Source organism: Belonocnema kinseyi, chromosome 4 (genome assembly GCF_010883055.1).
Source record: "Belonocnema kinseyi isolate 2016_QV_RU_SX_M_011 chromosome 4, B_treatae_v1, whole genome shotgun sequence".
NCBI lineage: Eukaryota > Metazoa > Arthropoda > Insecta > Hymenoptera > Cynipidae > Belonocnema > Belonocnema kinseyi.
The window spans coordinates 52,779,809-52,795,049 of record NC_046660.1 but is presented as its reverse complement, the minus strand read 5'-3'; the positions used below and the strand labels follow the sequence as shown (position 1 = coordinate 52,795,049).

General features: G+C 26.9%; 2 protein-coding genes across 3 annotated transcripts in view; one reads left to right on the top strand and one right to left on the bottom strand.

Moving 5' to 3' along the window:
• Positions 1-15,241, top strand: part of LOC117171906 — a 432,989-nt gene that overhangs the window by 401,320 nt on the left and 16,428 nt on the right. The window lies entirely within an intron of this gene.
• The window catches only part of LOC117171909, a 136,070-nt gene that overhangs the window by 116,797 nt on the left and 4,032 nt on the right, over positions 1-15,241 (bottom strand). Inside the window, exon 1 of one of the 2 annotated variants that reach the window (XM_033359562.1) lies at positions 1,810-1,977. The exons of the other annotated variant lie outside the window; for it this stretch is intronic. The gene's annotated coding sequence lies outside the window, so the exon portion shown is untranslated. Of the gene's footprint in view, positions 1-1,809; positions 1,978-15,241 lie in introns of those variants that run through there. 2 annotated transcript variants of the gene reach the window in all.

The window sequence follows — 15,241 nt, the reverse complement described above, 5'->3', positions numbered from 1 at the left end:
ATGTGGGAACAAAAGAGCTGACGGTGAACGTAGATAAGACAAAGGTGATGTGTTTCAGAAATAGAAAGAGCAAAATAAATTACATTTGGAAGATGAACGGACTAAAAGTGGAAATTGTGGAGGAGTTCTGTTACCTAGGTTTTTGGTTTGAGGCAGAAGGAGGAGGCGAGCTGCAGGTGAGGAAAAGAATTGAATGTGCGAGTAAAGTAATTGGCCAAGTATGGGGTATAGGAAAGAGAAGGTTCAAGAACGATTGGAGAATGAGGGTCTGGTTGTTTGATGCGTTGGTGTGGGCGGTGTTGTGTTATGGCGTGGAGATCTGGGGATGGAAGGAACATAGGAAACTAGAGAGTATGCATGAGCGATTCATGAGGTGGGTAATGGGGGTTAGCTGGAGTTGCCCAGGATATATGTTAAAAGAAGAGTTAGGAAGAGAAAATATGGTTACTAAATAAATTACGAGAGCATGGAGGTTTGAAGAGAAGCTAAAAAGGGGAGAGGGAAGTAAAATTGCACAAGCATGTTTCGGTGAAACTCGGAACAATGAAGCGAGAGGTAATGTGGGAAATTCAAAATGGGAGGTAAAAAGGAGAAAAATGAGAAGGGTATGTAACATTCGAGAAGGGGTTATGGAGTGGCAGGACATAGAGTTAGAGCTATTGGTTAAACAAGGAGAAGAGAGATGGACAAAGATTATAGATTCGAGGTACAATAGATGGTATATGATGGTCAAAGGTTTGACGGAACCAGAATATCTGCAAAAAATATCTCTAGTCATGGGCACATGTATTAGAGAGATGTACAGGAGAGGAAGAGGGACAGTTGAGTGTGGATGAGTATGTAAGATGGATCTTGGATGGTAGTGGACAGGGAGTGATGTGGATGAAGAAATTGTATGAAGTAAGGGAAAGCAAGGGAGTAGGGCAGAGCCAAACGGGTGATCCTGAAAAGGGACAGTAAAAAACGAAAATTGTTTTCAATATCGTGGAAAATGCATTTTTTTATGGTAAGAGGAAACGGAAGCCCTCGAAGCTTGCTCATTTTAGGAATTAATATCACTACTGTTACTATTGTTTATCCTGCGTAATGCGAAAGAGTAGAATATAAGTAGTAGTTAAGTTAGACTAAGGATGGAATTGTAAATATATGTGCAGGGAGCGGTGGCCCTCAAACCCGTAAAAGGGAGAGATTAAATACATACAAAAGAAAGAATTTTTAACAAGAAAGTTAATTTTCTATTTAAAATGAATTTCTTAAAGTTTCATGTTAAAACCCTAAGTTTTAATAAATAAATATAACGAGTTTTCAACATAAATTTAATTCAACTAAATATAGTAGCACAATAGTAAAAATCTTCAACCAAAAATAGTTGTATTTTCTTATGAGGTTTTATTCATTCTCACATTCTTAATTTTGTATTATTTTATTATTTATTATATTTATTTTCTTATATATTCAATTTCTTATATATCTTTAGACGACATCAATGTTCTCAAATGAAAAAAATGCCTAACGAATTTAATTAAAAGTATTCTCATACTAGTATCAAGTACTTTTTAATTAATCCATTATAGTTTCATTGAGGTTTACATAAAATTCAATTTATATTTCCTCTTTAAAAACAGGAGGTTGAGCATCTTTAGTCTCAAGTGGCCCGAGATTCTTTAATTATAAAAATGTAAAAAAAAAATAGGAAATTTTATTTTTGTTCTAATGAGACTTTTTCTTTACCCACGAAGAAAAAATTGATCGAGTTTTATTTAATTCCTAGCTGAAATGGTTTTCCAGTAAATGATTCTTATCTTTTACCTCTTGGGTATCTCTGAAAGTAATAAATGACTTTTCCAGCTTCCTCTCACTCTTTCACTGGAACACATATCTTCTTTTCACTCTCTATCGGACCCAAGAACCTTGCATCAGGATACAACCCGCTGTGGTTGAGTAATTCGAGTCCAGCCAATGTCTGGCTTCCTATCGTCTGTCGAAACCTAGTAACTGGGAATCTAATAACGAAGATCTCGGGCAGTCTTAATAAATGAGAGATGAGGTTAATTATCGTTGATGTACATGTATGTATGGGTCTATAGATAAATGGGTAATTCTCTACAGACAGGGCACTTTCGTCTCCAAGGGAATAGCGATTAGAATTATTATTAAACTTTCTACTTACAGAGATAAACTTTCAACCAAATTATTCAATTTTATAAAAAAAAGAGGACCAAAGGAGGATGAGGATAATGATGATTAGTAGGAGGAGGAGGAGGAGGAGGAGGAGGAGGAGGATGAGGAGGAGGAGGAGGAGGAGGTGAAGGAGGAGGAGGAAGAGGAGGATTAAAAGGAGCAAGAGAAACAAAGATTTCCATTTGAAATGTAATAGCTGATACTTACAGCAAAAGGGATAAATTGCCAAAAAAAAGTTGAATTTAAAAAAAAAATTCTCTACAGGCAGACAGGGTGGCTGCTGGACCGGGAAACCGGAAATTTTATAAGACTAGGAAAAACCAGGAAATGACTGGGAATTCATTTTCTGACTGGGAATTTTACAAATGTCTAGGGGGAAAAAAGTCCAAATTTTATTTCAAACGCTTTTTAAATAATTAGTGAAATTGTGATTTTTTCAATTATGATATTGTTCAGTTTAGAATGCATATTTGAAAATAATTTAAAAATGCAGTTTTAGAGACTTAAACAATTAACAATCCGAAGGGTTTAAAATAAAAGATTTTTGATAACATTTTTAGTTGATCAACTGTAAATATAAATTAATTAATGATTTTGAAATTTTAATTGCAGTTCAAAATTTTTTAAATGAAGAGTAACTCTTTGCAAAAGACGATTCGGCATCAATTCACAATTTTAGAATTTCCAGATTTTAACGTTAAAAATTATACTGTTTCAATTGGAAAGTCTTATTACTTAAACAAATGTAAATGCCCTATCAAAACTTTATAAACTATTATTAATTTTAAATTAACTTTTAAATAATATATTTATAATTAAAGGATTTTTACTACATTTCAGTCTAAAATATTCCATTTTTAAACCACGTGATTCAAAATTTTTCAATTAAGAAAAAGAACAATTACTTGATATTTAGAAATATTTGACTGTACATTAAAAATCATTTATCATAATTAAAATACTCTAAACTAAACAAAAAAGATTAAGATTGCTAGGAAAATTAAAAACGATTTTTTTGTTGGAAAATTATTTGAAGTTCGAATAATTTTTAAAGATGTTTAGAAACTATGAAAAACTTTTAATAATATCTTTGAATCTGAAAACATTTGAAACAACATGTAGATGATTAAAGATCTTGAGATAAAATTTCCAAGTATTTTAAGGATTTTAAAAGTATTTAAATAAAAATAATTTAACTTTAATTGAATAATACCCGAACATTTTTTAATTTTAATTATTTCCGATTTAGTAATGAACATTTTGGAAACGGAACAAATTTTTTAAATTAGAATAGGATATTTTTCCAGATAATTATAATTCTGAGTGAAGGCAGATAATTTTCAATTTTAACCAAATCTGAATTGAAACTGGTATTTATCCAATAGAATTATAATTTTTCTTGAGACAGGGAATGTTAAAATTTAAATAAATTTCGAGCTGGAACAGAGAATTTTTTATTCGAATCAGAGTTGGAACTCGAATTTATCCGGGAGAATAATAATTTTCCATGGAAAATTCAATTTTTCAAACAAAATTATTGTTCTGAGTTAAAACGAGGTTTTTTCAAAAAATTTAAATTATGAATTCCATCGGGGAATTTAAAAAAAATTATAATTCTTGCAATTAGTTTAAATGGAAAATTTTCGAAAAGAATTAAAACACTAGATTTAAACAAGGAATTTTTCGAAAATAATAAAAATTCCAGATCTAAATAGGGAATTTTCAATATTTAACCAATCCTGAACTGGAATTAGAATCTAAAATTGCTTAGAATGGTATAATTTATAATATTTTTAGGTCCAATGATTGATATCTTTAATTCAGAGCATTGGAAATTATGTGACTTTATATTTTTGGAACTGATACTGAATTTTTGAACTCTACAACTCATAGAAATTTTAAATTTGCAATTTGGCAGTTTGACTGCATTTAATTTAAAATTATTCATTTGAAAAGTATTGGTAGCTCACATTTTATACGTGTGAATTATTGAGCATTTTAATACAAAATTGTTGATTAAAACAACAATTTTTGGATTTAGTTTTAACAAAAGAACTGTTGTTGACTTTTTTATCTACAAAGATAAATTTTCAAACAAATCAATTTTCTAAAAACAAAAGAGAATCAACGGAGAATGAGAAGGAAGATGATGATGAGGAGGATGAGGAGGACGAGGAGGATGAGGAGGAATAGGAGAGTGCGAATGAGGATAATGATAAGGAGGAGGAGGAAGAGGAGGAGGGGGGGGAAGAGAAGGAGAACCAAAGAGTTTTACTTTCAATCTAAGAGTCGATTTTTCAAGGAAAACGAATAAATTTTTAATCTAATGGTTGAATTTGAAAGAAATATTTGAATTTTTAAACAAATAATTCTCTCCAGACAAGGCACCTTCGTTTCCAAGGCATAACTGATCAAAAATATTGTTTGATTTTTTACCTACAAAAGTTTTAAATTATGTTTTTGAAAAATGAACTATTTTGTTAAAAAAGTCATTTTCTTTTAGTTTAAAATTCAAACATTTGGACACAATTTGACCTTAGTAAAAAAATAATTTTTTGGATGAAGATTTATCTCGCTGTTTGAAAATTTAACTTTTTTTAAAAACATTATTGATCAAATTAATATTTTCAGGTTGAAAATGATTTTTTTTGTGAAAATCTCATAGTTTTAGGTTGATCAATTATTTCTGACAAAAGTTGTCTCTTTTGCTTACAAGATGAACACTTTGGTTAATTTTTGTTCTTTCTTGTCTGAAAAGTCTTTTTTCGTTGAAAATGCAAATTTTTTGTTGGAAATTCGACTCTGCTATAAGCTCATTCTTTAAAAAAATTATTGTTTCTCTTCTATTTTCCTGGTTGGAAATATCTTAGTGTTAAAAAATTCGACTTCGGTTTGATCATAGAACTCTTTTGTTGAAAATACCACATATTTCGATTTAAAATCCATTTTGTTGGATTTTCATGTTTTTGTTGAAGCTTCGTCTATTTTAGTAGAAAATTAATCTTTTTGTTGGAAAAATGATTTTTTTAACTATTTGGTTGAAAAATTATCTTTCTTGATCAGGAATTTAGTTTTTGTTGAAAATTCATATTTCCAGGTTAAAAATTGAACTTTTTTGTGGAGGATTGTTTTTTTATTTAATTGAACTGGTTTTTTTTTTGTATATTCGTCTTTTATTGTTAAAATTCTATTATTTTGATATAAAACTGAACTATTTAGTTAAAAAGTCCTTTTTTTAATTTGAAGTTAAATTTCTCCATTAAAAATAAATTTTCTTTCGTTGCATATTCTTCACATTATTTGCAAAATCAACTATCTAGTTGAAAGTCAAATATGTTGTTTTTCCTTGTTGATAAGAATTCAACTTCGCGGATTGTGTATTTTACCTGAAGCAAAAATTTATCTTCTGGGCTTCGAAAATTTTATATTTGGTCGAAAGTTTACTAATTTTAGATTTTTTCTTAAGAATTTAAACACCTTTTTTTCGCAAAAATCTTTTTGCTAAAAATTCAACTGTTGGATTTTCCAATAAGAAAAGTTTATTTACTTGCTTCCAGGTTTAACAATTTAATTTAAAATTTGTTTTTTTTTGCAAATTAATATTAGTAACATAAAATTAAACTAGTCAATTTTTGAATCACAATTAATCGTTATCAGTTGAAACTTTACCTATTAAATTTTCCAGTAAGAATTCTCCTTTTTATTTAAAAAATCAATTACTTGGATGAAAAGTTCAACTACTTTGTTAAAGATTACTTTGATTGCTTCAAGTTTCAACGGTTGTTGAAAGGTTATTTATTTTTGGATAAAACAAATTTTGGTTCTAATGAAAATTTAACTTTTTGATTATTGTGGGAATAATAAGTGTTTTTAGTTAAAAAGTCAACAATTTGGTTGAAAATATTTGTAATTTTTAGTAAATTCGTCTTTTTCATAGAAATTGAATTTTCTGGATCAAATATTTAACTACTTGGTTAAAAGTTAAGCCCCTTTCTAAAAATTCATTCTATTGGTTTAAGATTTAACAATATGTTTGAAAATGCGTTTCTTTTTGTTTTGATAATTAATTTTTTTAACTTAAAATTTAAATGATCTTTTTTCGGTTCACCTACTGCTTCGTTAGAAGTTAATTAATTTAGAATGGGGATTTAACTATTATCTTGAAAATTAGTCTTCTTTTATTGATTTTTTTAAAAATATCAACTACATGTTAAACTGTTCTGCCCTTTCTCTTGAAAGTTAAACCATCTGATTGTCAATGCACCGATTTCGTTGATAATTAATATTTTTCCAAAAAATATAAGTGTTTAAATGATAAATCATCTTTCTTGGTTAAAAAGATATCAATGGTAAAAATTCGTCTCTGGGTTAATTATTTAATTATTTTGTTAAAAATATAATATATTTCCACATGAAATCCTAGGAATGTAAAGTGTTTAATATTTCATCAGAAAACTTGAGTAATTTAAAATTTACTTAATTGAAAAAAAGTTGTCCTCTTTTTTATTTATATACGGAAAAATCAAAATCAGCAAATATAATAGGTAACGTGGAAACTTTGATTTGCTTTTTCAGGTAAACTCATTTTCGAATCAAAAGCTATCTTCTTCGTTCCACGTCAAATGTAATATTTTAACTTTTTGATATTAAGTTAATTTAGAAAAAATCTTAATTCTTAAAAAATTAATAAATAAATAAAAGCTAAAATAAGCAATGAAAGAAACTTTTGGGAAAAAATGCTTATTCGAAAATAGGCTGGTATGCGGAGAATTACCCACATTGATCTCCAGCTAGCCTCTTCTTCATAAATTACATCAGAATGTTTCCATTCTCGTCCTGCAACTCACAAATTCCTATTAATTATGGATACAGAACTTTTTTTTTTGTCAAACTATCAGGCTCATAAACTCTTTAACGACTTGAAAACCTGGATAATAAACTATTTATAGATATTTCAGAAGATAAAAACACCATTTTACTGCGCCAAAATATCCTTTTCGGATTTAGACAGCACCAGTGATAATAAGGGGGTGAGAAATTTATAGCCATTTTTGTGTTGCAAAATTTATTCAAAACAAATTTTCCTGTTTCTTCTATTTACTGTGATGATATATGGGCCTTAAGTCTAAATTCCGTTATTCAATCATAATTTTAAGGTATATTAGACCTATTTATTAGGAAAGATCGATTTCGTAAGAAGGTAATCTACTGGAGGGCCATCCATAAATTACGTAAAGAAAAAACCCGAAAAAAATAAAGCAGAGAATGCAGAGAAAAATATAAATATTTTGGTTTCTCTCACTATCAGTTGAATTACTCTCAGATTTTTATTTTATTTTTATTTGTAGGTTCACTGCAAATGCGTTTTGATCAATTTGATTCCGAAATTGGATTGAAATGATTTGCAACGCTTGAATACAGATTTTGGATTTTTTAAAATCAAAAAATGGTGCATCAGAATGACCAGATTTTTAATGTTCAATATTTTGATTTATTATTATCAATTTTTTTTAAATGAATTTTTTAAATGGAATTGCATGAAATTTCCTAAATTAAAAAGCAAAGAAAAATTATTCATGTCTGATGAAAATAAAATCAAGAATCTAACGATTAAATTTAGAGAAACATCATAGAATGTTTCTATTGCAATTCGAAAAAGAAAAAAAAACTGTTTTCTCCTAAAAACAGAAAAGAAAATATTTCCCCTTCTTCTCACCAGAAATAAAAAAGAGGAAAGAACAATGAAATGGCAACCAACCAAATCCCCTACGTTGTTTTTTTCTGTTTCGTCTTCTTTTTTTCTTATAGTTATCAAATCATAATTAAAAAACATTTGTAAAAAATTCATCACCAATGTTTCGGCACTCATACAACACCCTTATTATGGCAAAAAAATTATATAAATAAGAAAATAAACAAATAAAATAAAGAAAATAAAAAGAAATAAATAAAATTTTAAAAAAAGATAAAAAGAAAATAAAATAAAATGAAAATAAAATTTAATCGTTAGATTCTTGATTTTATTTCCAGGAATTCTTCATATTACTTTCTGTGGTAGAAATTTATTCTTTTGAGGTTCAAAATTCAACTGGCTTGTTAATTATTAATTTTTTATATTATAGCATTCAACTATTTGTTTTAAAATTGATGATTTTCGTTGAATTTAAATAGTTGTAAAGTTTTTTTTCTTTTGAAAAATAATTCTTTAAACTGAAAATTCCAAAATGCTATTTAGTGAAAAATTTAATTATTTTGTTAAAAATTCATATTCTTTGTTAAAAGTTCATTTGCATTGGTCGCAAACTGACTTCTTTTGTTAAACTTTAAATATTTTTTGATCAAAATTATACTTTTCTAAGTTAAACAATCAACTGTATTCGAACAAACTTTGTTTTCTTAACTTAAAATGTTGAATACTTGGTTTAAAATGATATTAATCTTGGTAGAATTTTCATGTCTTTTGCTTAAGAATTCGATAAATTGTTTAAAAATTCATCTAAGTAGATACAAAACTTAACTATTTGGTTAAAAATTCACCTTTGTTTGTTGAACGCTTATCTTTTTGGATTAAAAATGTAATTATTTTTCAGAAAAATCTCCCTTTTGACTTAAAAATTCAACAACTTGGTTGACATATTTTCTCTTTTAACTGAAAAATCTTCCTCAGATGAAAAGATATCTTTTGCATCAAGAAATGCATCTCATTTAGTAAAAATTTAATCTCTTTTAAAAAAGTAAAATTATTTTTGGTTTAGAGTTCATTCTTTTGAGTTAAAAATTTAATTGTCTTCTTGGAGTCTTTCAAAGTGAAAAATTTGTATATATAATTCAAATATTTAGTTGCATTCGAAGTTTTTGTTAATAATTCAATTTTTTGTAGAGAAAATTATTTATAATTTATTATAAAAAAGGTTAAAATACAATAATATATAAAATTATTTAGTATAAATATTAAAATTTCTGAATTAAAAATTTCACAAAACGGTAAACATTTTTTCTCTTTTGGCTGAAGACTATTTTGTTAAAAATTCGTTTCTTTCGGTAGAAAATTAATTTTCTTTGTGGAAAATTCATCGTTGGATAAAAAGTAACTACATGATTAAAAATTAAACTTGCTCGTTAACATTTTTTTTTGCCGATTTATCATTTTAATTGTAAATTCACACTGTTTGGCTGAGAAATTGCTTTTTCATTGAAAAATTAATTTGTTAACAGGAAATTTATTTATTTATTTCTTGGTCCAAATTCAACCCATACTTTGAAAATCAGACTTTCAGTTGAAAAATTGTTGTAAAATTAATGTATTGAATTGCCATTTAAATCGTGGTAGCCATTTTATCTTTTTTAATTAGAAACTTGAGCATTTGGCTGCAAATTAGATATTTTTTAGTTGCAAAATCAATTATTTCAGTAAGAAATAATATCTTTTTTTGAAAGTTTGTCTTTTCTGTGGGGAAATGAATCCTTATGGTTGAAAATTAATCACTTTGGTCGAAAGTTGAATTTACTTGTTAAAATTTTTTTTTAATAAAGAGTTTTTTAGCAGAAAATCCGTTTCTGTGAGTTAAAACCTAAGTATGCTGTGGGAATTTCGCTTTTCTGGTTGAAAATTTATATTTTTAACTGATCCTTTATATATTCTCAATAATGATTCACCATTTTAGTTGAAAATTCATCCCTTGGTGAAAATGAAGTTTTTCTAATGAAAAATCGAACTATTTGAATGGAAAGCCAATTATTTTTGCTTTAACAGTGCACTAATATATTTTTAGTTGAAAATTTTTGATCATTCATCATTTCGATTTGAATTTTTTTTTTCATTTTGGTAGAAGTCTCATTTTTTTAAATTAAAAATACAGATTATTTGGTTGATTATTTAAATGTTTTAGTTGTGCATTCAACTATTTTGTTAAGGTTTTTTTTTGTTAATTGTTTTTTACTTAAAATAAAAGTATTTTTGCATTAAAATAACTACTGTTACCTTTTTTGTTGAAAATTCATCTTTTCGAATTAAAATTGATTTCTATGGTTGAAAATAAAACTATTTTGTTCAAAATTTATATATTGTTTCATATGAAAATTTATTTTTAATGCAAATTTAGTTATTCCATTTCTGGTGGAAAATTATTATTTTTTTTTTAGTTAAAAATTAGTCTTTTTATGGAAAATTGATCTTCTGGTTTAAAAATTTAACTTTTTGGTTGCAAGATGAACTCCTTTGTTAAAAATTAATTTTTCTTTGGACGAAATTTTTTTTTTTGAAATTGATATCTTTTAGTCGAAATATAACTATTTTAAAATTCATACTTTTTTTAAAACTTGAACGTAACTAAGTTATCTGAAGACACCTTCAGAAAGGAACAAACTAGTTTCCATAGCTTTTGGTAGTAATTTTATTTCTTTGGTTAAATATCTAACTGTTTTAAAGTGAAAATCTAATTATTTTTGTTTAAACAGCCTAATACTGCATTTTTTGTTAAAAATTCACCTATTTTGCTAAAAATTATTTTCTTTCTTGAAAATTCAAACTTTTTTTCATGTAAAGTGAGCCGTTTGGCTGAAAAATTTACTAATTCCTTGTTTTGGTTTATCATTAAAAACGAAATTTTTTGCATTAAAATATCTATCTGCTATTATATTTTGTGTTCGAAATGAATCCTTTTTTTCAAATTCGACTTTTTTCCTGGAAATTCATTTCTTGGTTAAAAGTTCATATTTTATGGTTGAAAGTTGAACTCCTTCGTTAAAAATTCATTTCTTTCTTGACTTTTTTGTTGTTGTTGAAAATTGATATTTTATAGTGTAAAATTCAACTATTTGTTAAAAATTCATATACTTTTTTCATTATAATTTATTGCGAAGCATTTTTGTTGCTTATAGATAACGAAAAATCTTGTTAAATATCTGGGTTAATCTAAAGAAACACTTTAGGAAAGGGAAAAATTTATTTTCGGAATCATTAGGAAAATAGAAAATCTAAAAATGTATAAATCTTTAAGATTGACAATATTTAAAACATTCTTTGTAACAAAAAATTCATTAAAAAGATCTTAATCAAGAAATTAAATTTAAAATTATTTTGCCTCAATAAAAATAACTCTTGAAATATTCAGAAGTAGTGTCTGTGATTGGAGAGAATCATAAGTTCAGTGCCTCTATTTACAAATTTTAATTTAAGATCGAAATGAAGTATACTTTCATTGACAGTCAAGTGGGACTTTGAGGGTCGTTGAGGGTACGTGGGTTAGCGTTAGCAGATAATCCCAATATAAATTTCCTTTTGCAATATTGGATCATTTTGATCTGAGTTTGGTAATCAAAATGATATGGAATGGTTCATTATCTCAAGGATGCAATTTATGGGACATTCAGTGACTGCTTCTATATTGTGCAAGCGTCAGGCAAATATGCGTTTTATTATCATGATTATTTATTATAGTCTAAGAATGGCCTATTTAGACTATTTATTATATTCATGAATCAGTGTCTAAGAATGTCCCTCTTTGACAAAGAATGTGTGAATCTCGGGACAGTGAGGGTACGTGGGTTGGCGTTCGCAGATGATCTGAACGTAATTTTTAATTCGCAATAGTGGATCATTTTAATATAAGTTTGATAATAAGAATCATGTATAACGGTTGATTATCCCAAGGATGCAATTTAAAGGCGACTAAGTGTCTGGTTTGATATTATTCAAGGTGTTAGGCAAGTATACGTTTTATTTTTATAACTGTTCTTATTTAACATACACAAGTGTCTATGAATGACACTCTTCGATGAAGGAGGTTCGCATCTTGGGACAGTGAGGGTACGTGGGTTAGCTTTCGCAACTTTTTCGAAAATTTCTGTAAATCCATGGAATTTTTTTCTGGAAATTGAATATTTATCTGGAATTGTTGGGCAGTGTGTGATAGAAGGAAGCAATCGTGGTCGGAGATCGGTCGAACCGGTTCCCTATTCTTTCGCGTTGCGAAAACATCGCGGTGGTGCCCGATTGGAAATCAATTGGGGCCGTGGATCCGTGATAGTCGTGACTGGCAATCGCTTGGAAAAGATCGGCCAACCAATACACTCTCTCCGTACATTTCACGTAATTCTAACGTGCGCATACAGAAACATCTGCGTACATATAAACACATATTAAGGTTACTATGCGAATCCGCAGATTTTATCACCGAAAACAACCAATTTCACCAATTTCGTGAAATACGTTTCGCTATTGCTTCACTTGTGATTCTGACCCAGTATTTCTGATGCAATATTTGGCTTTAAAATAACATGCACCGAGATGCATTTATTTACGAAAATATTTATCGCTTACAGTCCAAATATTCGAAAAAAAAAAACATTTTTGAATTTGTGACAAACAAAGAATTTTGTAGCCAGAAAGATGAGTTTTTTTAGAAGAGAGTTAAATTTTGAACAAAAAAAAGTTTAATCTTCAAATAAGGCTTAATTTCGGCCAAGAAAGATGAATTTTCAAATAAGAAAGATGGCTTTTCTACCGCTGAAGATAAGTTTTGAATCCAAAAGGACGAATTTTCAACCAAAAGGATGAATAAATCATTTAACTTTCAAGAAAGTATTTTCACTTTTTAACAAATAGCTTAATCCTTAGCCTACAAAGAAGAATTTTCAACCGCAAGGAACTATTTTCTACCGAGAGACATTTTCTGATCAAAATAAATGAATTTTCACAACATAGATGAATTTTCGACAAAATAGTTGAATTTGAAAATAGAAAACATAAGTTTTTTAGTTTACATTTCAACTATTTGGTTGAAAATTAATTTATTTTCTTGAAAATTCCTCTTTTTGTAAAAAATTGTTTCAATAATCTGATAGTTAAATTCCGAACTAAACTTTTTAGTTTAAATTCCAACCTTTTGGTTGAAAATTCATGTATTTTGTTTTCGTAGTTAAAAATCAAATTTAAAGAAAGATAACAAATTATTCACAAGTTCAATTCAACGAAAAAATACTAATTTTCTACGCAAGTAGGCGAATTTTTAACAAAAAAAGTAAATTTTTCCAGTTAAAAAGATTGATGTTCAGAAGACAGTTGATTTCCGAACTGAAAAAATTATTAATAACAGAAAAGGTAATTTTACAATGATAAAGATGAATTTTCATTTAAATTGTTGACTTAAAAAAAAAAAAAATTTCATCCAAAAGTGGAATTGCATAAGTTTGAGTTCAAAAACTACTTTCCAACAGAAAATACATTTGTAACAAAAAAGATGAATTGTCTGCCTAAAAAGATTAATTTTTAGCAAAATACATTAACTTTCTACCAACTTGTTGAATTTCAAGATTATAAAGGAGAAATTTTTAATCGAGAATGGAATATATATATTTCTCGATAAAAAGTTCATTTCTAACATAAAAAACAAATTTTCAACAGCATAAGTAAACTTAAAGGTAAGTAGTTAAATTTGTTATCCAAAAGTTTAAGTTTCCATCAAACAGCTTAATTTCCAAGCTAAAAATGAATTTTTTACAAAAAGCTGAAATTTCAACTTATAAAGAAAAGAATGTTTTTAAAAATGGAATAGATTTATTTATATGTTATGGATTATGAAGCCGAAAAGACGAATTATTTAGAGAAAGCTAAATTTTCAACTTGTAAAGGAAAAATTATCAATCAAAATTGGATAGCTCTTTTCAGATAAATAGAATAATTTCAAACGAAAAGTTATTTTTCTACCAAATATAAGAATTTCTAACAAAAGTGTTGATTTTGATCAAAAAATTTTAAGTTTCTATGAAACTGTGCGATTTTTAATTTGAAAAAGACAAATTTTCCTAAAAAAGCTATCTTTTCAACTTATGAAGGGAAAATTTTAATTGAAATAGCTATATTTATAGAAAAAAAAATTACTTTTGACGTAAGAAATTATTTTTTCCAAAACACAAAAACGAATGACCTGCAAAATAGTTAAATTTTTAAATAAATAGTTTAAGATTTAATCAAAAAGTTTAATTCTCTATCAGAGTAATTTAATCTTTAACTACGGATAAAAATTTTCACCAGAAAAGTTTCATTTTCAAACAAATAGATTGTTTTTATATCATGCTGTTGGATTTTGAATTTAAATAAATGATGAATTTTCAAAAAAAATTATGATCTTAAAAAAATGGATTTAAAAAAAAAATGGATTTGAAACCTTAAAATATTAATTGTTAACCGAAAAATTCATTTACAATTAAATAGTGCAATTTTAAACTAAAATAATGAATCGTCAATAACTAAAAAATGAATTCTTGTCAAGACAGGTCAACTTTACACTAAGTAGTTCATTTTTTAGACAAACGAGTTTATTCCTAACGAAGCATGTAATACTTAATATTTTAACAAAAAAGATTTGATTTTAAATAAAAAACAAAATATTTTTAACAAAAAAGGATGAAGTTTCAATCAAGAAGTAATTTCGACCAAAAAAGAAGAATTTTCAACGTGAAAGATAAATTTGTTACCAAAAATGAAACAGTTAGATTTCCAGCGCAGAAAATTAATTCTTACAAAAAACCTTATTTTTAGCAAAATAGTAAAATTTTCCAACAGAAAGTATATTTGTCAGGAAAAAGGTGTATTTTCTTAAGGAAAGATGAATTTTAAACAAAGTAATTGAATTTTCGGATAAAAAAGTTAATTTTAAACCAAAAAGAAAACGTATTTTAAACAAAAAAATTAAATTTTGAAAAAGGCAAATAAATATTCAATGAAAAAAATAAATTTCAGTTGATTTCTTACCCAAAGAAGACAAATTGTCTACGAAATATGAAAAAGTTAACATTTCTGCAAATACGGATTTTAATTTCAAATAAAAACTGTTAAATTCAATCAAAAACAGAGTAATTTTCGAGAAACTAATTAAATCTTAAACAAAAGAGATGAATTTGTAAATAAATAGTTCAATTTTAAAATAAGAGGGATAGGTTTTCCACAAAAAGAAAATAGTTAAATTTCAATTTAAAAAAACATTGATAGGCATCCGAAAATAAAAAGAAAAAAAAATAGTTGAATTTCCGACAAAGATATGAAGCTTTGACAAAATAA